The sequence below is a fragment of the Serinus canaria genome, chromosome 6, assembly GCF_022539315.1.
Source record: "Serinus canaria isolate serCan28SL12 chromosome 6, serCan2020, whole genome shotgun sequence".
Classification (NCBI taxonomy): Eukaryota; Metazoa; Chordata; class Aves; order Passeriformes; family Fringillidae; genus Serinus; species Serinus canaria.
Window position 1 is genome coordinate 29,624,012 of NC_066320.1, and position 24,202 is coordinate 29,648,213.

The 24,202-nt window shown below is 45.0% G+C and overlaps 1 protein-coding gene across 1 annotated transcript in view; it reads left to right on the forward strand.

Moving 5' to 3' along the window:
- Nucleotides 1-24,202, forward strand: part of GRK5 (G protein-coupled receptor kinase 5) — a 154,840-nt gene that overhangs the window by 37,623 nt on the left and 93,015 nt on the right. The gene's annotated exons all lie outside the window — the stretch shown is intronic.

The window sequence follows — 24,202 nt, forward strand, 5'->3', positions numbered from 1 at the left end:
CCTGAGGAGTGTGAAATCTGTTTTCTGGGGAAGGAGCTCACACCTGGGGCTAGAAGCACAGCTCTCCTTCCCAGTCTTTAGTGGCCAGGGCCCATCCCAGGCCTGTCTGGACTCGCTGCTGTCCAGCAGGGCCTGTGCCAGTCGCTTCTTCTCCCTCCTGTTTTATCTGATCTGCAGGGCAAAACTGTCTTAAATTCTTCACTGGGCTCTGTGAGCTTGCTGTGGGAAGTCTCCCTTGTATCTGGCTGCAGTGAGTGTGGTGTGGAGATCAGAGTGTGGAAAACTACTGAGAGCTTCTGGGAGGGGATGGTACAGCACTGCTTAACATCATGTGTGCCTAGAGCCCCAGAGAGCTCTCAGCTTCTCTGCTGTCTGTGTGAGGTGCCCAGGTCTCAGAGGACAGGCTGGGGATGGATCCTCTCCGACCATGGGTGGCTGAGGGAGGAGCAGCACCAGAGATGGATGTGATGCCCAGTGTCATCTCCACACTCAATAACAAATAAGTTCTTGAAATAAGTCTCCTTGGGTTTGTGTCAGGGTGTCCAGGAGAATGGCAGCCAGGGACAGACTATGGCAGCCTGGAAGCTTCCTCACTTCAACATGATACCAAGAGCTCTCTACAGGAGAGCAGATGATGGCTAATCAAGGATGGACAGGAAAGTACCAGGAGTGCAGTTATGTTTGCCTGCTGGGTTTCGCATAAAGAAGGTGCTGCTGTGTCAGGTATCCCAGCTGAGAGTTTTTGGATGTACAGCTCTGCGCTAGTCCCTCAGGCACGGCCCCTGGAGCAAGCCCAGGAGGGATGTGCAAGGGGCACTGCCACCTGGAACACGAGCCCTTGGGCAAGGGGCAAGTGATTGACCTTCTGTTGCTTGGAGCTGTGCTTGCCAGAAAAGTCACTACCCCAAATATATTATTTTCTCCTTTTGACCATCACACTCCGAGACACACTGCTGCTTTGCAGGCCATCCCAATGGCTGTGTCCCAGCTTCTTGGTGGCATTTGAAAGGTCATCCTTCTCAGTGTGTCCTAGTCAAGAGAATCCTTGGAAGTATAAGGATTATACTTCCAAGTATAATCCTTATTATACTTCCAAGTAGAATCGTTTGATTCTGCACATAGGTCCATCCTGAAGTGCTGTAACTCCTTTTTCCTGAGGCACTGGTTTCTTGGTTGCACAGGGCTTTGGTTTATGGCAACAGGAGAGAATGAGTCTGACTTTCAACATCTGGCTTTTGGAAGCCTGAGAAACTCCTGTGATTCACAGAGAGGATTTTCATGATCAATACCTGCTAGTCCCTGAGCAGGGCCAGGGGGGCAGCTCTGCCCTCTGAAGGTTTTTATTCTGTGTAGTGGCTGTTCAAACATGGCCTTCACTCCTCAGTGGGAACATCTCATGGCACTGGCCAACATGTGGGGAGAGAAGCTGGGGGAAACCCTGCCAAGAGCTGTGGTTGAAATGCAAAAAGTGTAACCAATCAAGCTGCTTATGGGATTTCTTTAAATCAACAAGGAACCCATTTGACACCCTGTCCCTCCAGCTGTCACCATCTGCATAAACGGGATCTCACCTATGACTGAGAGGTTTTTAAAGCAGAAAGAAAATGTGGAGGTGGTTACAACCTGGATTCAAAGCTTCCCCTCCCTGGATCTACATTGTGCTTATCCCTTCCTGAGGAACTAAGCATGCCAAGGGCTGCTGTGCCCAGGTGTGCCTGAAGCACAGGTCTGATGGCTGGGGTGCAAGAAGGGCAGGTGTCAAAGCAACAATGCTGTGTTGCTGTGAAGGCTCTGTGCCCTCCTGAGATCTCCATACCTGAGGCAAACTTTTCCACTCTGAGACAAGCCAGCTTTGGGGCAGCTTCTTCCCCTGCAGAGGAGCACACACTGCTCTGCTTCAGGGGCTGGCCTCAGGTTTTGAAATGTTAAAAACATTCATCTTTTATTTCTGTCGCCGCTCAATATTATGGGAAAAGATGTTATCACAGCTAATCCATGTGGTGTCTCTGGAATTTCTTGGCCTGTGAGGGTTCATGCTGCATTCATGTATTCCATGAATTGGGCACAGGTTTTGCTTCCGACAGCAGGAGATTTTTTCAAGGGCATCCCAATAAGATGAAAGTGTGGTCGCTGACAGAAACCACAGTGTCAGACTACGGTCTTGAGGATGTTTTGAATGGCTCTGTATTTTAATTCTTGATTTCCCCTGGCATTTAGACAACCAGCAATTTATTTGAAATCCTAAGGGGAGAGGAAAAAGAAGGAGAACTGGAGGAAATGCCTTAATTTAATTGATCAGAATATTTTGGAAGTTCACATGTACCCTATTTTATTTTTTTTTAATAGATAACTAGAGAATAGAAAAAATACTGTGAAGAATCATACTGAAACTTCAGCATATTTTTTCCTTGTTTTTTTGGACTTCTAATTATAATCCTAATGTGCTGGGAAGGTATAAAGCAATGCCTAATGGCTGAAAAAAATAAAAATTGGACGTAAGAGCAATCAACCTGGGGAACTCACTGCTGCAGCCTTTTGGCAGAGAGTCCCATTTCTTGTAGGAAGACTCTGAAAAACCCTGGTACTATCACGATTATAAAGTTTGTGGTTTTGCGTAGGAAGAGTAAGAAAAAGAAAATGAGTTCTTGAACGTCAGGATATGATCTATCCTTTGTCTCTTCCCCAGCTCCATATTAAACACTTCAGTAGGCATTTTCAAAGGTTGCTGTGTAGAAACAATGACCCAGTGTTGTGATCGAGGCTGGGGAACCTTAACCAGTAACTTGCAGCTGCCTGTGTGAGTTATCTGCAAACCATATCAGCATTGTCTTATATATATCAAAGCTGATCATTTCCCATATTGTTCTGACATACCTGCCCTGCTCTGTTGGGGCTGCAGGAAAACAGGAAAGGAGGAGGGTCTTGGCTGTAAGTGGTTATTTTGTTTTTGCTTTGTGATAACCAAACATTTGTGAATGAGCTTTGACCCTGCAGTAGGCTGAGCTGGTAAGGAAATTCATAATTTTCTGTCCATTCACGTTTCATTCACATTGTTTACCTTTTGTTTAAACAAGGAGGTTTTGTTGGTTTTTGTTTTGTTTTTTGCTTTGTGGAACATGATTGGCCCATAAGCCCAGACAGCAGCCCCTCTCCCCTGTCCTTCCAGCCTCTGACAGCATGGGCAGGGTGAGCTGTGCTACGGTATAACATCAGAGGTCACACAGAGGGTTCACTCAGGCTTTAAATGTACAGTGACTAATATTTCTTAAATTCTGTGAAGTGATGCACCATCTGCACAGTGGGGCATCCCTTTCTTCAGGTGTCCTAGCTAGACCTCATGTACAGAAGTTCCTACTACAATGTTCCACCAGGTAGAACAGTCCAGCCATGAAGATCACTGGCTGCATTGCTGACATATTGACAGCATTCCTTTCCCTTCAGATTTTGCTGCAGAAAGCTGGCATCTCGTTACTATGCATGCATCTGTTTAAACCTCTCTTTTCTCTTGCTTGTGACCAAAACTTGCTGTTGATGTGCAGCCATTATCACTTTACAGCTGCAACACCTGCAGAGGTGGCACTTGGTAAAGGAAGGTAAAGCACAACCAAGCAATGCACTGCAAAACAGCACAAAAATAAATGTGAAACAGCCCTGTGCGTGAGAGTAGGGGAAAGCTTGCACACAAATGTAGGATCAGATAATCCTGGTTAAATGTACACCACGGTGTAATCAGATTGTGCTGTTGGTTTGTGTTGTTGTAATGGTATTTGCAATAAGCAGCTTTGCTCAAAAGCCTGGTGTTTGTGCAGGGTGCTGTCCTCTCTGGGGGTGTTTCTCAGGGTGCTGTGCTGTGTGTAAACAGGTCAGCTCAAGGTTGCTTCCCAGTGCCAGTGTCCCAGAGGACCCAGGAGCCAAGTGAGGCTGGGAAGCTCCACTGCAGAGGAGGAGCTGGTGGCAGAGGAGGCTGTCAGCCCTTTGCTGACCCCAGGCTGGACTGCACATGGAGCAGAGCATGATCCAAAGGTCCCTGACCCCACAGCCCAGGTTTGCTGCAGACACGTGAACAGCAGTGTCACTCTGGGGTGGCCTTGTGCCCAGGCTGATGGGCAGGGGCTCTCAGCTGGTATAGCCCTGCTCCCAGGGATCCTTCCCAGTGTGCCTGCTCTGCCTGTGCTGCCCAGCCTGCCCTGGCCACCGACTCACAGAGAGCTCATCTGTGCTGACCCCCAAGGACAGCCCCATCTTCTCCTTCAGGGAAGGAATGCATAAGGCTGGCTATAACCCCTGCTAATCTAACCCACAGGTCCATATTGCTTAAAATCTGCACCACAAGCAGGATGCAGGTTTTGTAAGAGCCCCTCAGAGCTCACAGGTGTGAGATGCCATACAGAGCGGCATCAGCAGCTCCCCTCTGACACGACCCTCTCTATGTCTGACATGCTTCTTTCAGATAATGGTGGTTTTTGGCTTGCCTGAGCAGCTGGGCTGGGTTAACAGCAGAGAGCCCTGTGTGAGACAGATTCCCAATAGCCAGGGCTCAGCAGCTGAATTTGGGAAATAATCCCGCCGGCTTTAATCAAGAGAGGAGACTGTGAGAGGCTTGTAAATTCCTACAGCAGAATTCTCATTCACGAAGCAGATCCTGCCTCCAATGTGCTTATCTCCCTCCCTCTGTGTGCAGAGCCCTTGACGTCAATGGAAGATTCGCTCTTTCGGGGAGAGCAGAAGACTGAGGTCACGCTCCTCCCTGCAAACAGGAGAATTACGTCCCTGGCATTGAGGCAAGAAGGCTCTAGGCTTTTGCACAAAAGCAAAAAAAGACTTGAAACAATGGAATGCATAGAAAAATCAAAAGGTAGATCGAGTGCAGGAGAAGCATTTGGAGCTGTATCAGCAGGCGGTGGAAGGATGCCACTCTCGGTTGCATTTAAAAATGAGCTGTTTGGCAGCCATGAATGGTGTGCAGGATTTTCATTCATTCATCCCCCTCTCCAGCTCTGGGAAGGGACATCTGTCAGCCCTGAACCCAGGCAGCAGTCAGGCTGCAGCACGCTGTGCTCATAGCCCAGCACGTTTGAATCAGCAACCCAGAGGTTAAACTCCACAGCTCAGCCACCAGTGGCCTCAGTGATATTTATAGATTGCATTGCATTTGCTGCAGCTTTTATGAGCAAAAGGCACTCCTCATGGCTAAATTATCAGAGGTTAAGTGTGACCAGTTGTAGTTAACCTAATGATGGATGTTGCTGTTTTGATTTTTTCCTTGTATTTGTGAGGACTGAGCATAGGGATTTAAGAATCTCTGAAAAAAATATTAGATTTATAGTTTTTATCAAATTCCATTTATAAAGCTGCTTTTGCTGAGGAAGTGCTTTGCAGAAATTAACATTTTACCTAGCTTAAACTTTGGAATAGTGTCCAGCCCATGCAAATTAAACACTGCCATTCCCCTCAAAGAACTGTTTATTTCTTCTCTGCAATAAGGGAAGCGAGTTCCTAACTCCGCAGGGAGCTTATCGCTCTGCAGATGAGGTTTGTAGCTGCACAGAAATACAGCATGGTTCACCAAGGCCAAAAGCCAGCTGAGGTGACCAAAGCCAGCAGAGGCGTCCCTGGGCGCTCCCCGTGGTCCTGGGAGGGAGGAGGGATGTCTTCTGCAGGACACTTTCCTCCCAGAGCTGCAAGTCAATCAACATGTGGCTCACGCCACGAAGCCGGCAGCGTAAACGGGGAGTTTGTGTTGCTTTCATCCCGTCTCATGTTCCTGCCGAGGCTGTTATTATTCACCATTTACCTTCTCAAAATATTGAGCCAATTAGAAAAGCAAATCTCTCTTTTGGTGAATGCCCAGGGGTGAAGCTGTAACGATGTGTGTTCTCCGCAAGCCCTAATTGCGGGTGTCGCAGTTGCGCCTGGGACCGCTGGGCTGAGCAAACCCAAATTCCTGTCTGAGATATTTTACACCTTGGCCAAGCCACACTGAGTGGCTGCTTTTGTCCAGCTTCATGAAGCGGGTGGCTGGGGCTGGTCAGCTCTGGGATGGGAAAAGCAGCCACAGGGAAGGAAGGGACGGCTCCTGGGGAACGTCATCCCTGGAGGACGGCGAGGGAAGGTCCCAGCTGCTGGATCAGGCTCTGCTGCTCACAAACTGTGAGCTGCCAGTGCATTTATTGGGATGGGGCGGTAATCCTGACTGGGAGATACAGAGAAAAGTCTCTGTGTGTTTCCCTTGTTGATTGTCAGACAGGTGAGGTGGGAGAGTTATTAGTTGTAATGCAGACAGGATTACTCCTGTGTGCTGTCAGTTAGATTAGCTATGGACCCAAGGTCCTGCTGTTGAAATCCTATACTTTTCTCATATTTCCTTTCTTGTGGTGAATTCAGTAGCATACTCTAACATTTTTGCATGGATGAGGGTGTGTATGTCAGTTGAGAGATTTCCAGCAAAGGAAGATTTCAGTATGAAAGTCCAAGAAGCTACTGTACTTCCTTTTACAGGCCAGGATTTCTGCCCCCCCTGCATGATGGGAGCAGGGCTAACTTAGTGAATCCCTTTATTAAACTCATCTGATGGCTCAGGCTGCCTGCCATTAGTGCTGTTTCATACGTGATAAGTGGTGTTGCTAAGCTTTCTAAAATGAGTCTAACAATCTAACTGGTGCCCAATGGGATATCCATCTTGTGGCTGACTACAAGGAATAAATTATGCTCTCACACTGATAATTGCTCATGCCTGAGTTCAAGGATTACAGTCCTGCAATGCTGATGATTAGAAATGGTCTCCCTTTTTTGAGCACAGATGCTCCCTGTGATCCACTTCAGTGACTGCCTCAGCTTCTCCAAATTGATTGCTCTTTGCAAGAGAAGGAAGACACAATTCTGCAAAAGCTTTGCAGGCAGCTAGGACCTGATTTAAATTCTGAATATAACTTCTGACGTCTTCTAGGTATTTTAAAGAAGTATATTTGGACATTTTCAGTGGTTCTGAAAATGGGGAGGGTCACAGAAAAACAGCATTCAAAAAGAAATACCTTCAGAAAATACAGAAGTATTCAAAAAAACCTGTAAAAGTTCATGTAAAAGTAAGTCTGTTCTAAATGGAAGAAGCAGAAATAACTACGAATTTTTTCTCCCTAAAATAAATTCCCCGAGCTCCTTAACAAGACTGGTGACAAAGCAACGTACGAAGTTCTGCTCTACGCTTCACTGCCTATTTTCTCACCCTCAGCTTAAAAATAACAGCACTGTAGCACCTTCTGTTTTCTCATGACGTCTGCACACACTTTATGAATAATCTTGAGGGGGAACGCTGTGCTTGATCTCTGATTGGGATTTTCCCGTCTTACCCGGTGTTGACTTAACCCTGCTTCCAAGAAGTCAAGAGTAAAACGCCCATTGATTTCGGAGCGAGCAGATTTTGACTTTTCAGAAATGCTCAGCCATATGTGCTCTCGTTTTGGAAGTATCATGTGGTTGCATTTGGCCCATGTTGTGTTTTAGTCACTCAGAAAGAACACGCAGAGTTCCAGCCTGTCCTCACCTGCCCTCACGACTGCAAGAGCTGAGGGCCTTGGGGAGGTTTGGAGGGCCAAAGGTTCTGCTGTTGTCCTGTTCTGGGGTTTTGCTTGTTTGTTTGTTTTCCTTCCCAAATTTCAAGAAAACATTTCTATTCTAAGACAAAGGGAATACAAACATTTCTAATGTGCTGTGAAATAAATCTGAGGAGGAAAAATGTTTGAACTCAGCCTATATGTTTTATTTGGGAATAAATGGTGACACCATCTTTATTTTATTCCTTGTGATATCATGTAGTATTTTAAAAGGGGTCAAATAGCTCGGAATCAGAAGCTGAAACACTGTTTTAATCTTACTGAGGACCTTTTAAATTTCCTAAATTAAAAAAAAAATGTTATCAGAAGTGAATAGATCTGTGAAACATTTACTTTTGGCTGATGGGTATTTTCTGAGGGAAGAATGTTTCACTGAAAATTTCTATCAGGCTTTAGGGTTTCTCAGTCTTTAATGTATTTACACCCATCAATATCAAAGGCAGGCTCAGGAAATGCTCTGGGTTTGTGTTATGTGCTGGGAGCTGACTGGGGGCAAGATGAAGGGCTCAGAGTGGAGATGCTGTGGAGCTTTAGGTGGGATGAGCCTGCAGGCAGGGATCAGAGCCCGTTGGGTAAGGGGAGTTTCAGCAGGTGTGAATCAGGAGCACAGCCCATTAAACCTGCTGTTCTGCAGGGGGAACAGCCCCAGAGGGGCTGGGTGAGCAGACCTGTGTCTGCTTCAGCCACCTCCTGTGATCACACTTTCACAAGGAGTTTACACAGCCCAGCTCTTTGCCTAAAATAACGTGAGAAATCTGTGCTAGAAGAAGGACTTAAAACTAATCCTCCCAGGGTCTGAGGTCAATGTCCTTTCCCCTGGATTGTCTTTCCTGGTGCCATCCCTATCCTCCTGTCTGCTTAGTCATCTGTAAGGTAAGCTGAGCATGGTAGGGAGAGCTCCTCTCCAGCCAAGGGTGTAAGGAAATTAAGAAGACAAATGCAATTAATCTGTGTTTTCTTTCACATTCCTCGTGCTGTGTCCTGCTGTCACCATGTGTTCCCCACTGTAGCCACTGAGGGATTTTCATGGTACAGCTTTTGAGCATGTTTCCTGATCTAGATCTGCTGGTTAAAGGATTTCCTTTTGTCCCCCTCACATGATGATGGCACATACCAGCAAGGCTTCCCATGACTTTGTGAAAAAATAATTGCAGTCTTCGTGTCATATGGTGTTCTGGTTGAAACACACTGGTCTGAGCAATGGGAGTTGGAAGGGGAGTCAGCTTGTGACTTTGAAAATGTGCAAATCACCCAAAAGAAATTTGTCTCAGACATTTTTATGGTATTTCAGTTGGAGTTCCATGAAAAGTACAAAAAATAACACTTTGCCTAAAAACAAAGTCCCAAAACAAACAAACCCATAATAAATAAATGCTTGCCAAGAGTCATAAAAATCTTAAACTGTGATTTAATATCCTGTCTCTCTTTGTCTTAGTGGAAAAGGTCATATAGATGAAAGACATCTGCTGTTGTATCTCTCTTGGATTTCAGGACAAGACCAAAGTGCTATTCTTGGATTTTTTTTTTCCCTTTGTGTGTGTGAGCAAATTGCCATAAATTCCTTCTATTCAGTTGTGTCAGCTCCTGAAGAGGATGAACAGGCCTGTGGCAAGTGATTTCAGATGGAAAATCCCTTGTGTTTTATTCTTCAGAGACTGCTGCATGCCTGTTGCAGTCCATTCCTAGAGGCATTCCCTGAAACAAGGAAAGAGAAGAGCAAGAGGCTCCCAGCCCCTATACCTAGGGTTGCTTTCAAGAGTAGGAAGAATGTGGAGGGGTAGCAGTCCAGTTTAGAACAGGTCAGAGACAGAAGGTGTCCTCAGAGGCTGATAGTCAACAAGAGGTGAAAAGAAGACAAAACTGGAAAATAAAATAAGCAGTTAATGCTAGAAATGTTAGAGATGGGCAGAAGACAGAAAGACAAGAAATGTCAGGGTGAAAGTGAGGGGAAACACCTGGTCTGACTTGCTCTTAATTTTTCAATGTTCTTTCCATCATCATGTTTTTATTGAATCTGTTTGAAATGCAGTCAGCTCTGGACAACAGTGCATTTACAGCCGTTGATTGTTCCTGGCAACTTTTAATGTTTTTTCAGTAATACCACCCCATTTTGAAAAATGGGCCTTCCTCAGAAAGCAATTGTGTTGATGAGTGGGAAAACTGTGACCCTCTGAAGCCACAGGGGATGAAATCCTAACCCTTGCTGGAGGCAGAGGCGGCATCCCCAGCGGCAGCAGCGGGTTCAGCACGTCACGGGGAGTGCTTTTGGCTGCTGCACCCAGCTGCAAACTCTTGGGGATGGATCTGTGTTCATGTGTTGCCTTGTACAAAGAGGTCCTGAGTTTGTTGGCCCCAGGCACTGCAGAAAAGCAGATGCTAAGTTGTCCTGTGAGCAGTGGAAGTGATTAAACATCCGTGCCAGGGGATGCTCAGGGTCTGGTAAAGGGCGAGTGTCAGGCTGTTCTCAGCAGATCTTCTTGCTCTCTCCAGCTGCTTGTTCTCTCAGCAGCAGGAGGGTGATGTGCAACCCCTGGACAAGTGACCAGCTGTTTGATGGAGGGCATCCACACCTGTGTGTGTTCTCTCTCCAGAGCTGGGCAGCTTAAAACAAATTTAGGAATGCTTTTCCTGCTAGCATCTAGCAGCCCTGGTTTTCTTATGTCTTCTGACAAGATCAACTGGAAAACTTTTCAAGAAGAATGGGTCTGGTTTTATTTTGGTTTTCTTTTTCCTAATTAAAGCTGAGCATTTAAACTGCCTGTGATAATTTCTTTTCCCAGTTGCACATGTGGAGTGTCTCAACACGACTGTAAAAGTCATGCTAATTTATGTGAGGGCAAAATTAATCTTAAAGCTGGAAAAGCTTTCCCTATTTTTGTTTGCAAAATGCTTTTATGTCTTTAAGTAGAGGGCACTGCTGAAAAGCCAAGGATTGTGTTGGTTTTATTATTTTTATTTATGTACTTTAAAAGCAACTTAGAAATCTTTTACTTGATAATCTGAAGCCAAGGCAGCAAACTGCAATGACTTTGTCATCTACTAATGTGGAAAATGTGAAACAAAATAACTGCACCTTCTACTGGGATTTTTTCTCCCCTTAACTTGTTTTTCTGCCTCTGGGAGATAAAAATTTCTTTTTAAATAATTTAGAACATTGCCTTTTTAGGCATAAAATACAAATAATTTATATTTAATTTTATTCTCACTGAAAGCACTCTTCCACATCTCCCATGTTATACTCCCATGAAAAACTTCCATACCAGGAGGCCTTGGAAAACAGCACTTCAGAAATACTCTGTACTTGCAATTTTGTGCAGAGGGCACTCCTCAGTTCAGGTCCTTATCTCTCCCTCTCACAAGGGGCTTGTTGAAGGGCTTGCTGGAATTTGTGGTTCCCCATAAAATCAGCTGGAGTTGTAGGTGCTGGACTTGAGGCTGTTGGGGTCGAGAACTAGTGCTGCCCTTGAGACAGGTTTTAGGGCAATCACAGCCTGCATTTCAAGAAGGTTCTATAGAAAAGCAGAGAAAATAACTGAAGATCCTAGTAAGACTGAAAGGCTAGCCTTTACCTTGAAAAAAAAAAATCCCATGTCTTCATACCTCTGGAGGCACTTGTGTGTTTGCTGGAGACAGAGGGAGTTTGTTAAATCCAGTCATTCCATCAAAAGTGGAGAGCACTGCCAGGACAATCCTGCTTCCACCTGCTGCCCTGACACCTGTCCCCTGTTGCTGTTGGGGAGGTTGAGGGTGGCTCTGGACTGTGCAAGGTGCAGGAATGTCCCCAGGCACCTGGAGAGCCTCTGCCAGGAGCCCTGGCCTGCCTGCCTCCTCTTGTTTCTGCATGTTTTTTCCCAGAAGCACTGTTTCCAGCTGGAGTCCTGTTTGTGTTGTCATTTTAAAATGTGTTTTGGAATGTTAACTTCAGCCAGCTGAAATTATTTCCTTTTTGCCCCCTTGCTGAGAGGGTTTATAAATATTGAGTTACACAGGAAGCAAATTCTCCTGTTATCAGATTGTTCTCTAGTCACTTTTCTTTTCCTCAAAAGCATAATGGTGAACTTTATCAGTGCTCAGTCCTTTGTTTCCTATTAAACACGGGTGATTAAGATGCTGCTTGGCTCACTGGGAAGAGTTACTGACCTGTTTTGTCTGTAAATGTATCTTCAAATTAGGAGACACCTGAAACTGGTAGGAAGTGGGTATTAATTGGGTTCAAGTTCCACGAGCACAGATTGCAGTTTCCCAGTGGGATGTGATAAATAGCCGTCACCAAGATAATATTAATTACATTATCTCCCAGAATGGTCCCAGGAGGTGCTAAAATAGCACATGGGCCACTTGGGCTTAGATGCTTAGACAAGAAGATCAGTGTTTGATGCTGTGTTACTCAGCACAGTGCAGAGCGTGTGGCGTCGCTGGGGCAGTTGGGTGAGATAAGGAGGCTGGGATTTTCTGCCCAGCTGCTTGGGGTTTTTCTCTCATGAGTTTGAAAATCAGAATTTTATCTAAAGCAATAGCTGTATTTCTTTTCCCTGCCCTGACACCCTACAAGGAATGATGATAGCAAGCCCTAAAAAATGAGTTTCATAAAACACCTGGACAGAAAGTGTTTCTTGCTGCAGAGATTGTGACTTCCTTGTAGATCTGTTCAGCTCAAGAGTGACTCCAAGTGCCACACAAGCAGTACACAGACCTCATTTATCAGAATCACACTCCGTGCAATTGACTTTATACCCAGTCGTGCCCCTGGCATTGCAGTGCTGTGCTCTGTGCCACCAGCACTGGGGCAGGGTGTGTGGGCTGCACCCTGGCCACTGCCCTTCCCAAAGCTGCAGCTCACTGGCCTTTCTAAAGCCCCTCTCTTGGTTTGCTCAGCTGGAAGGACAGGGGCCATGGGGCCTGCAGGGACGGCTGTCTGTCTGGCATCCACGTGAAGGTCAGACCATGCTCACACTGGAAATGCTGAGCCAGATGCCTCCCTTAGCCCTTGAGGACCATTTAAAGTCTTCTTAGCCTTTGAGGAGGCAGCAGCCTTCCTCCCCCAGGTGCTGATTAGGGGCAGCAGCAAGAAGCAAACAAATGCACTGTTCAATGATGTCTTGTCATGAACTTCTCCACTGGTAATTGAAGTTCAGCAAGCTGGATTCATGTGGGATGGAAGCCTGGCCTTGGAGAGGAATGAACTCTGACCTGATAATCAGACTCTTCTGTCTGGGCTAGAAAAACATGGACCTGGTGGTTTGTTAGGGACATGCTGGCAGACACTTAAAGGCAGTGATGCTAAAGGCACCATTATAATTAGCTCAGCCAGAGACTGAGCACATAGATTGACTTAAAAAACAGTGTGGCTGTCTGCAGTCATCATGACCCTGTAGAAAACACTGCTGAAAGAATACTTAGACTTTAGTCACCTAATTCAGGGTTATGCATCCTTGTTAACAGTGTTATATATTACCAGTGTTAATTAAAGGTATCAGCATGTCCCCTAATGAGGGGGATTGCTTGCCATGTAAGAAGTCACATTATGCTTCTCAAAAACTGACTGGTAGGTTGACACTGTGTTTTTTAATAGTCAGAAAATTGTTGTCCCTTGTTTGTGAAGCTTAAATTAAACACCAGAGGGGTTCACGTGTATTCAGATGAAGGGGAAAGATGTGCCCTACAGTCTCTTTCACAACAGCTCAAAGCTAACATAACCACCTTAAAACAAAGGGAAGCTTTCATCCTTCTTACAGCTACTCATGAAAATCTGAATTGCAGTGAGATTGAGCAACTGGAAAAAAATAAATAAGTAGACCTCATTCTTCCCTGTGGAAGTTGTTTCAATAGAAAAATATTAGGCAGCTTCAGAAAATGTCACTAACTGGGTGAAAGTGGTCCCCATGTATTTCCAGTTTCCTTATTCCTCCCATGATGACAATTTCCACCATGAGATGCATTGTTGAACCAGGGTTGTGCAGGACAATGAAAAAGGGACATTTTCTGGAGAGGGAAGAAGTACAGAGTTTTTTTCATTTTTTAATATATTCTGGTAATTTTTTTTTCCTGTTGCTCTCCATTTTTCTTCAAAATGAGAGGAAACAAGTGCGGGCTGGTTTTTATGGTGCAATTCACAGTCCTCTAATTTTAATTTTTTTTTACATATATTTTTTATGCTTGCATATTCAAAGCTCTAGATCTGACTCTTTTATTAAACACAAACAAACAATGTTTCTTTCCAGAGTGAGCAGGGTAATCTGTGTCTGCTCGACTGGGCCCAGAAGGTTCTGGTTTGTGCTGGAGTCAGCAGCAGTTCCCCACAGTGACTTGTTTGACCTGCGCTGCTCTGACGGGCTGGGGCTGGCAACAATCTCAGCCTCAGCCTTCAAAACATTCCTTTGTAGCCAAGTGTGCTTCTGCTTTCTCTGAAATATCTGGTGTCACTTTTAACAAGAGGGGAAACAGACATTCGTCACCATTAATTCACTGGACAATTAAGCTGCTGATCCCTGACCTCCTGCCATTATTGCCTTTCAAAGCCAGGGTAAAGACCCTACAGATATCTGTTCTCTGTCATTCCCTGCGAGCTGTCCTGGTATTTTATTTACTCAGAGGCTTAGCTCTTGCCCACCACCAGCCAAATGTATATGCTTTGTAATAAAAATTGCTAATAAGCTGTCCCAGGCAGCGACATTAATCTCTGAGTGACGACAACAGCAAGCAAAGAGAGCAGCTGGCTGTCAGGAAAGCATGTGAGTGGGAATCATACATTTATTTAGATTTATGTACATATTAGAAGTGCCCATCCCTGGCTGCAGCTGCTTTTGGTGCTTTGGGCTGCCTTGGGCATCCAGAGCAGAGGCAGGGGCTTTCCGCTGGGAGGTCTGGGATTGCTGCATGGTGCTGTTTATTCTTCTTGCTTCATCTTCCAGGCTATGACAGTACTTAGCTTATGCTCACTCCTGGAGTCCCTGGTGGTAGGATCTTTGCTGCCACACTGCTCTCAGAGGGGCTGATGGCCCAAATCAATACCTTGTTTTTGTTCTGGCCCTAGGGCTGCAGTGAGAGCCAGTGGAAGAGCAGGACTGTGTGAGCCATGAGGAAATAGTTAATCCATGGCTGGCACAGAGCTCTGGTTTGTGTTTATTAAGCCAGCCGGGTGGGTGGGTGGGTGGGAGAGGCAGCCGAGCTGGGCCAGCTGCTTGCATCATCTGACGCTTACACCATGCAACCTTCGAGCCTCATTTTTCACTCACTGCTTTTGAAGCACTTCATTAGCTAATCAGAGGAACCCTCTGCTTTTGCTCTGCAAGTTCCCTTGCTTTTTGTCTTCTACCTCCTAATTTTTTTCTTTTCTATTTTTTTTTTTTTAGTTCTGCTTTTTGTGTTGGAGTCCTTCAACTGGTAGCTATAGTAACACCCCAGAAAGAGTGACTGTAGTACACTCCTGCAGCCCACTCCCCTCAGGAAAGCTGTGCCAGGCTGTCACACACCTGCAATGCCTTGGCACCCCCTCCTGTAGGGCTTTCTCCAGACAACAGGGACAGCCTTAGCTTGGGAGCCAGCTCCATCCTGCTCTCTATTTGCAGCTGCAGCCCAGAGTATATTGTGGCAGAAGGAATGAGTCACTGGCAGAGCAATCTGTTGCATCAGATAATCACAGATTACCTCCATTAACCCAAATCCCTTCTGTAACCTTTTACAATAATGATCCCCAAAGCTGACGTATACAATACTGTTACCATCAGCTTGGGCTGTCAGTGCTTTTTAAAGAGGAGCTTTTCTGTGGTTTCAGGGGGGATCTGGCAGCACCATCCACAGAAAGCAGGTGCTGGTACCTTGTTGCTGGACAAGATGGTGGGGCCAAAGCCAGCCTTTGGAGCCCAGGGAGGGAGAAGTCTCCCCTAAAGCTGGCCATGTCCTTTTGCATCAGTCCTGTGCACCCTCTTACAGCTTTCCCTGGTATGCACATAGAATCTCCTTCCTCCAAATCAATGCTTGTGCCCACACCTCTTCCCCTCTGCCAGTCAGTCACTGACACTGGCAAATGCTTGTTGTAACCAGGCATTTCAGGGGGGTTTCAGTCCCTCTCCACATTGCCCCTATGGTATGTTTGGAGGCTCCCATATATCTAGGGTTTAATTTATGTTTTATGAATATTTCTGAGAAATTAGTGTGTTGCTTGGCCACGGGGAGCAAGGAAGATGGTAGGTATCTGCTTTTCTGGTGAAGAAAAATGTGTCTGATCCTAATTCCAAATAGAACATGACTTAGTGTGAGACATGTTGTGATGCTGCACTTTTCTTCCTGGCTGACTCTGGAAGCAAAAGGTGTCACAGAAGGGAAATTCCCCTAAAAAAATTCTGGCAGTACAGCCCATACACATGTACTAAGGAGGTTCCCAGTCTAATTTTCACCATTTTTTAACACGTGGATTTCTGGGTTCTTGTCAGAACATCTCAAAGCTTTGCCAATTCCACCAATTTGCTGGAACTGATTAATCAGCCAGGCCTAATAAAACAAGCTCTTGTTTTAGTCTCAAGCTATTAATTTTTCATGATGTTTATGAAAATTCTTTTCTTTAGTCTCATTGGTAGGTTTATTTAGGTGAGGGTAAAAAACCAGAATAGAACATAATTCTCAGAGCTTGGCTATAGGCTGCTGATAGGAACACTTGAATTCTCACCTCCCCTCCAGCTGGATCTCCTCCCCACAGTTCAGAAATACTCCTTTTAAGACTCAAATGTCAGGAACACAGAGGCTAAGTTATTTTTTTAGATACTGCAGAACTATTTGCAGGAGAAAAAGCCCACACAGCTCTTTGACAGGGACAGACAGAACCCACATAGTTTCCTGCTCAGGGCTGGGTTTTTGCATGTTCTCCCTCTGGAACTGGCATCATGTTTTTCAGGAGAGCTGAACCCCATGTATTTGCCTGTACCAGGACCAGGTTTCCTTGCAACCCTCCTGCCTGTCTCATGTTGCACATTGTGCAGTTGTGTCGCTAAACATCAGAACTGCACATTATGGATCAGCAAATCTGCAGAGCTTTTTAGGTTTCCTCACTTACTCAGTGTCTCACTAGGATCCAGGAGTTCCTGTAAGGTATTTTGGGTTTAGGGGCCAGCCCTGAGAGCATTTGGTCTCTTTGAGGATCACAGCCCTATCCAGGAGCACTACACACCCCTCTGGGCAGTCCCTGTGGGCAATGCATGGACTGTATGTGGGTGATAAGTCCCCAGACCCATGGAATATCCTGAATTACAAGGAACCCACCAAGATCATCATCCTGGCCATGCACAGGACCACCCCACGTTGCATTTGCAGGGCTGGGTTTGGAGGCATTGGTTGGTAGCTTGCATGCATGTTGCTAAACAGGGTAATGAATATATAGAACAGGTCATAAGTTTAAAAGCCATTGCTTAAAGAGGAGTTCCTTCCTGGAAAGATGTTATCAAGCCCTATTCAAGCAGGATTTCTGGAGCAGGGATTTGCATTCTTCCTTTGGAAGAATGGGAAGCAGGTCTCTTACAGTCAGTGTAACTCACAGCTGTGCAAATTAACTCGAGGAAATTGGTAAGAAAAGTGGGAATTTAGAGTCACTCAAACATTCAGCTATGGGGAGACCACGTTCCTTGTTTAATTCTTGTGTACTTCAGAGCATGTGACAGTTGAGAACATTTCTGACAAAAGAATCTTCCTTTCAGAGAATGAAGTTTTGTCAAAAATTAAAGGGTTTGCAGGAAAGTGTCTGCTAAAAAGAAAAGATGATTTGCTTTTTCTACCTTCTTATTGACAATATAGAAACATCATCTTAACAAAGTAAAGAGTGTCAATTTACCATACCCATTTTGTTCCATTGATATCTTGGCACTCTATTTGATAGGTTCTATGATAATGTTTTGACGTTAGAGAACTGAGATGACTCAAATGTTATCACAGTGAAGTGGTTTCATGTCTTTACATCAGAATTTTGTAGAACTTTGAAATATGGTCTCAGCTGCAGTTTGGAGAAAAGGTCCACTGGGAGATGTAATATTTTCAGCAGGGTGAAAACCTTGAATCTCAACAGCTCTGTTCAGTATCTTGGTCTCCCATAGTAATCATTGATATGGAAGTGTTGCAATTTTTTTTTTATGTTGTCCACACTATTGATGAGGAAAACCTCTCAACAGTCCCCCAGATATGTTGAATCAGCCAGTACAAGGCAGTGCATTCTAAACACAACAAAAATGCCTGGGTTTGTGCCAGTAGCCTTGTTTACTTTGAGGTCAAGGATAGGAAATTGAAATTTTGGGCTCTTTACTGCTTTAGATTATAGCTGGCTTTATTTTTGTTCAATTTACTGTTTGTTTTTAATAGATTGCAAATCTTCCATATGATTTGTATCTTTTGGATGATTTTTGTTTGTGGTATAAAAGCCAACAATCTCTTTTTGCTCATTTATCAGCTGCAGATAAACACAATGCAGTTAAATAAAAGGTATAAAAGAAAGAGAGATACCATAGTAGACAAACTATCGGTGTTTATGTTGGGGGAAATTAAACTGCATCCAGGGAAATTTGTGACCAGGCAACTCTCTGTTAGCATAGCAGTGAAATGTAAACCCAGTATATGTGAACTGACCCACAAAACCCAAAGAAAACTTGTTCAAATAATCTCAAAAGGTGCATTAAAAATATCCAGTGGAGGATGTAGGCAGAGTTGTGTGAGAATGCCACAAACTGGGATGCCTACTTAAGACTTAGAGAAGAAATTAAAGGCTTGATTTTTAAGTTTAGTTAAGTCCTTGCAGTGTGCTCTAACCAGGCAGGCAGGTAGCTTGTGCAAAGACTCCTTTATATTCCTAGGGTATAACAGAATGGCCTTGACATATGATAGTTAAGCCCTGAGGACAAAGACTAATCCCTTAGCTTTCTGTGTCCCTTAGGGTAGTGGATGTTAATAAAGCTTCTTCTTCTTCTTCTTCTTCTTCTTCTTCTTCTTCTTCTTCTTCTTCTTCTTCTTCTTCTTCTTCTTCTTCTTCTTCTTTTATTATTATTATTATTATTATTATCATCATCATCATCATCATCATCATCATCATCATCAAAAATGTGTTGTTAAAGTCATGTTTCAGCCTCTTATCAGTATTTGCAGTATTACCTGACCTCTTCTTTAAATCATAGGCAGATATTCCTGCAGTTAAGTGTTTATCAACACTGACTTCTCTAAGCCAAGGTTAATGGTACTTAGGATGCCAGTTGGATATAAAATATTTTGCCCTCAGATGGCAAAGCCAGCCTGACTCTTGCATGTTCTCCCTCTGGAACTGGCATCATATTTTTGCTTGTGCTTTTGCTTGTGAAACTTCCGTCAATGTGGTTCTGGAGGCTTGCACAAGAAGCACATCTGCTCTTCATTCCCAAAAAGCAGTGAGGTATTTTACACAGTGGTTGTCAGGCTTAGGTATTTGTAGCAGCATTTTGAGCAAATGTGCTCTGGCAGCAGGGGAGATGGGCACAAAACCCTCATCATGGTCTGTGACTCTCCAGACCTCATCAAAAAAGGCTGCGGGAGATAAAACCAGATTAGCGTCCATAAGAGGGGCTGTGTAACAGGATTCACTCCTGAGGGCCTGCAGTGGACTTTGTATTGTGTCTGATAAAAGAGACTGGGTTGCAGAAGCACTGCACCCCACGGTGGACACCCATCTGCTCTTGGAAATCCAGCCCTCATACTCATGGCATTTTCTTTGGGCTGATGGGAGGGGATTCATAAAGAGGTTCCTGGCAGGCTTGTAAGTGCTTGTTTTAAGCACAGGTTAAATCAGGAGTATCATCTAAGATCTTTTTGGAATAAACCAGGGTTCCTGGGGTTTTTTTTCCCAGAGGAGAGAGGCAGGATGAAGGGCAGAGAGCAAGCAGTCTTTAATTCTTTAAAAACAAGCCAGTCTTATTTGCTCGTACAGCTGAGTGTAGGTGGAACTAATAGGAAAGAAGAATAGTGAACCTGGGAGAACTTCCACATGAAACAGCTCAAATAAGGGTGAAACTGTTTGCCTTAGAGGCTGAATGTATTAGACATGAAAAATTCCTAGGGGAAAATGATGGGCTGGTAAGTTTTATTCATGATGTCTCATTAGGACAAGGCGCTCTAGGAAAACAAGATTAAAATTAGTATTCTTTTCCTTCACAAATACACAGTTAATCTTTGGTATTCACACCCACATGAGACATGAGGGCATTCAACAGTGCAGGGCGTTTACCAGGATCATAAGAACAGCCTGATTCTAAGTAGCACAGATGCTAAAAAAGGAGAAGAAATTGTTTGGAAGCCATACACCTTCATGTTTTATTAGCCATATCTAATTAACAGAATATGGAACAAATTTAATGTTTTTCAAATACTTCAGAAACAGCTTTCCAGGATCTTCCTCTGAAGCTGCCTGCAGTCCATCCTGTACTGGCCAGACCTTACTCTAATATGGCAACTCCATGTAGAACACATAGGTTCAAATGCCTTCCTGGGACAGAGCAGAGAAAGGATGGAAAGAGGAAAAACAGAGGAAATGTAAACATCTTGTGAGTGGAAACAGAACACTAAGCATGATTTTTCTGACTTTTAATATTTTTGGAGTTTGTTTCACTGCTTTCACTGTGTAATCAAGCCTTGCATTCTGGGGCTACAGAGCTCTCTACTGTTTTTGGGGAGGCACTGGGTGACAACCCAGGTGCTGTTGTGAAGTGCAAGATAGAAGCTGTAGTCATCCTCCAGTGATCTGTGGATCAGCTAGATTGCAGCTAATGCAGTTGGATGAAATACTTGGTTGTCTTGGATTAGCCAGGCCTGGCAGCATGGGATGTGTTGCTGTCTTATCAACTTGGCCAAGAACAGAGCAGCAGTAGGAATCCATCCTTAAAATCCACCTTGCATGATGGCACGAGGCACCAATGGAATATACTACGAGCGTGGTGCTAGAATAAATTCATCCAACAATATGTTTTACTCTGTGTTGTAAATAATCTTCAATCATCTGAGCAGGAGCATGGCTTGGTGCTGTCTTTAGCAGAATTAACAGGCTCAAAGCCTTGGCTTCTTCAGCTGCATCTTCAGCTCTGTCCTCTGTCTCTGATTTCTCATTTAATTTTGACTTAATATCTCACTGGCTTAATAATATGCTTGTGTTTTCCTGTCTCCTCTTGGTGTTAGGAGAGTAAGTATATACTGAATAATGGAGGGAAAAAAAATGTAGGCACTTTAGGCTAAGGGTAATTCCTGCTGGCAGATGTTTTACATGTGTGCCTCTGGTTATGTCTCTCTCCTCACAGGCAGAGATCAGAGCTAGATTTGCCATGCAGCATCACAAGATGATGTAGAAAATGCCATGTATTTTTCAGTAGGTAGGATGTAGAGCAAATGCTTTTGTTTCCTGCAGGACTGGTTGACATGTTAGAGAATTAGCTTCAGCCCTCAGTTTGCAAATGCTGAGTTGTTGAGTGCAGGCAAGGCAGCAGGGCTGAGCTTTCATGCTGCTGCTGGCAGCTCACCTTTGGTTGTCAGCAGCAAAGCAAAATTTTAAAGCAGTCAGACCCCCCAACACCACATGATGGAACTTAGATTTTAAACATGGCACGTCTGTCAAGTCCTGCCCTGAGAACTGCCTTGAAGGATGCAAATCCTCCTGTATGGAATAGAGGGTGCAAGGGCAGCAGTCGAGGCAACGTGCAAAAAGCTTCCCTCTGCAACCTGCACCATGACCTGTTCAGAGAAACCTCCCCTTTTAGCTTTTAGCTCTGCCAGACAATTTACTGTCTCTCAGCTGTCTCAGTGCATTATGTCCTTCAAACCCCCCCAGAGTTAACGTTTGGAGGCAGCAAACACTGCTGGCTCCACAAGAAGAGCTGGGAGCGGAAAGGTCAGGTCGATTAAAGCACTTGATCAGAATCTTTAACATAAAGACGTCACAAGCAAAGCAGGAACGCTGCTTCACGCTCAGCTAAGAGCAAATGATTCATCAGGCAAGGCTGCTTATTTTTGGAGGATAGCCACAAAAGAGAAGGGAACATGCTGGCTGTATTGATCACGGTTGTAACGTGGGGCCGCAGAGCCCTTCCCTGGTTTTGATGGAAATTTAATGCCAGGAATACATCATCCCATGTAAATACATCAATACATATATTACATTGAATGGATTTTAAAGATGTTCTGGCCCAGCTTAGCAGAATCATATCACCTCTGCACAAATCTCAGAGCTGTCATATAGAGCAAAGGGCTATTCTGCAATATTCTGTGTGGCTTGATGCTGCTAAAGGTGCAGCCTTTTTGGGAGGACTTCTGTAAAGGTGGCTGGAGAAGCAGGTGTGCTCTGGAATCTCTAGTGCCTACAGGGTAGACCTTCAGTGGGTGAAGATGTACCAGTGTTGAGCAGATTCAGCCTAAAGGATGGTTTCATCTGACTGACCCCCACTGCCTCCAGAAGTGTTTGGAAGTACTTTTGGAGCAGGCACTGCTGCCCAGCACATCCCTTGAGCAGAGAGCTCCTGCTTGCCCCAAGCAGCATCTCTGTCTGACCCTTGGCAAGGGCAGAGGTGCTGCAGTGGCAGCAGCCAGGAATGAGGGGCACATGAGGTTTAGGTTGGTACCAGGAAAGGTTTTTCACCCAGAGGCTGAGAACTGCAACAGGCTCCCCAGGGGAGGGCACACAGCACCAAACCTGTCTGAGTTCAAAAAACATTTGGACAGCATTCTCAGGCACAGGTGTGTTTCTTGAAGTGTCCTGTGCAGGGCCAGGAGCTGGACTCAATGATCTTCATGGGTCCTCAGTTTATTGTAGGATTCTGTGATTCTAAGATAAATGAGTGTGAGGAAAAACACAAAGAGAAGAAAAGTTCAGGGAAGAATGGTTTGGAGAAGAAAATGCAGCCATAGAGAACGACTGGAAGAGAGAAGGAAGCTGGAATTCCTGTGGAAGGATCATTTTTACAGAGGAGGATGTGAAGGGAGGGTGCAGGGAGAGAAGTGTAAGTACAGTGTGATGAGGCATAAGGGCAGGAGCACAAAGGAAAATTCCCCTGGAAGAGAAGGAAAAGAGGAGCAATTGGAGGTGGCAGCCTGGCATGCAGGAGCCACTGTGCAGGATGGCAGGAGTGGGCTTTTGGGGACATGAATACCAATGAAGACCCTTAGGGTTGCTGAATCCAACCCCTTGTGGCCACTGGCAGCCAGAGCAGAGCCATCTGGGAACAGATGTGCTCCAGAGTTGGTGAACAGGTGATCACAGTGCTCACCCCAGCCCATAAAATGCTTAACAGCACTTTGTAGTTCACCTAAGGCCCTCAGCAAGTGAGATCAAGAGAGCAAGACAAGCTCTCTGATGCTGTGGGCAGAAGGATGGGGGAGGAAATTGCTTCAGCAGCAGTGGTTGGGATGCACTGAAGGGAGGGTTGAAGCAGAATTCATTACAGACCCAAGGGATATGTCTGTGTGGCAGAATACTCTGTGGTGGGGAGGCAGTCACAGCTCTCTGTGCTTTCCTGCAGTCTGATTCCTGGAAAGGATAGCAGGGCTGTGCTCCTGAAAGTCCAAACAAGCTGGTTCCTGCAGGGCCAGTGCAGATATCTCAGCTCTACACTGCATACTGCAGAAAGGCAATCAGTTCCTGTCAATAAGAAGTTTAAAATAATTCAAGGCAGACTCCATGATGGCAAAACCTTTGGCCATCAGAAGCAAAGGAATAAAAGGTGAGATCCAAAGAAGCTTTCCTGTGCCAAAGGTGACATTGTGTGATCAGAAATGTCCCACAGAGAGCAATACTTGTGATTCTTTTGCAAGCCTCCTGTTTTCTCTCTGGTGGTCTGCTAATTCTTGAGTCAGTGCTCTCCTAATTTAGCCTGTAATGTCATGCAGGACCCAAGACACTCTCAGTCTGCAGTTGTGACTCTACCAACCCCTCTACAGAATTAACTCAGCTCAGAATTAGTCATTCAGCATGCCAGTGCATGTAAAATAGACTCAAGTGGATCAGATTCTGTGTGCAGGGACTGAATTGAAGTAAATACAGGGACTCAGAGAATCCCAGTCTGCATCTGGGCTCTCATGTCCACAGGGATACTCCTCCTCCATTGGCTGCACAGCCTCTCCAAGCAAAGCAGAAAGAAGATGATAAGAACCAATAAGTGATTTTTTTCCTCATGGAGCCATTAATTTTCTCCTTCAGTTCTCCTGTGGAAGCAGCAGTGACCAGAGTGTGTAAGAGCAGCAGTAGTGCCATGTTGGCAGGATATGTGATGTGAGGGTTGGAGGGGATGGCAGGAATTGAATCTGAATTTTTCATTTTTTCAGCACTTCTTTGGGATAGAATCAGGGCTTGATGCTGGAGGTAGCACTGTCATCTCAGCTGGACCTGGTGGGCAACAAGCCCACTGACTTTAGTGAGCTGATCTTCTGGCAGATGCCACCTCCTAGGTCTGTTTTGAGTTCAAACACGTTGAGATTTGACCTGTGTCATAGAGTCATGGAATGGTTTGGCTTAGAAGGGACCTGAAAGGTCATCTAATTGCAACCCCCTGCCATGGGCAGGGATATCTTTTGCTAGTCCAGATAGCTCAGAGCCCCCTTCTGCCTTTCCTTGG